This window comes from Etheostoma spectabile, chromosome 8 (genome assembly GCF_008692095.1).
Source record: "Etheostoma spectabile isolate EspeVRDwgs_2016 chromosome 8, UIUC_Espe_1.0, whole genome shotgun sequence".
NCBI lineage: Eukaryota > Metazoa > Chordata > Actinopteri > Perciformes > Percidae > Etheostoma > Etheostoma spectabile.
In genome coordinates, this window is record NC_045740.1 from 17404383 (window position 1) to 17405109 (window position 727).

Sequence of the window (727 nt, forward strand, 5' to 3'; positions counted from 1 at the left end):
CAACATCCTCAGATCTTAACTATTAGTCAAAATAATTCATAAATTCTGCCTTTTTATCAAAAAAATGTATGTATAATTTGATATAAGTGAGGTTTGTTGACCATGGATTCCAAGAATAAATGTAAAACCAATTATTAAACCAGCTCAAGTTTTAAAAAAAGCACCAAAAGCTGGAAACAAGTGACAAATAAATCAGAAAAAGCAACAAAAAAACATTGGAAAAGCACACAAAAAAATTTTCATTTTCAATTTTGACCAGGAAAGACAAGTTCATGGATAACGGGAAGACAACACAAGGGTAAATAACTTTTAAAAAGTCAACGCTAACATTTGATTTCACACATCCTGGGTCTGTTAGAATCATCGAACATCACTCCAACCTTCCGGTCCTTTTGGTCTTTTAATAATACTACCGACCGTTGTCGCTCTTCACACTACGTCTTCTCACAGCGTTGCGATCTAGCCGTTGCTCTGAGCGTCGAAGATTGACGCAGATGGGCGGGTGCTTAATCAGCTTAACTATGGATGATAACGGCCTACTCAGCCACCTAGGACAAGGTGACCAGATTTCTCGGACAAAATCCGGGGACATTTTCAGCTCACAAGCGTATTTACCTCCAAAACACGACGTGTTTTTATTTTTGTAAAACTTAAAACGGGGACACTAGACCTGGAGCTGTTCTCATAAGGGGCTTTGATTGATATTCTAAGTGTCTGACAACATTAT

General features: G+C 37.7%; 1 protein-coding gene across 1 annotated transcript in view; it reads left to right on the forward strand.

Annotated features, from left to right (window-relative positions):
• deaf1 (DEAF1 transcription factor) overlaps window positions 1–727 on the forward strand; it is a 28635-nt gene that overhangs the window by 26107 nt on the left and 1801 nt on the right.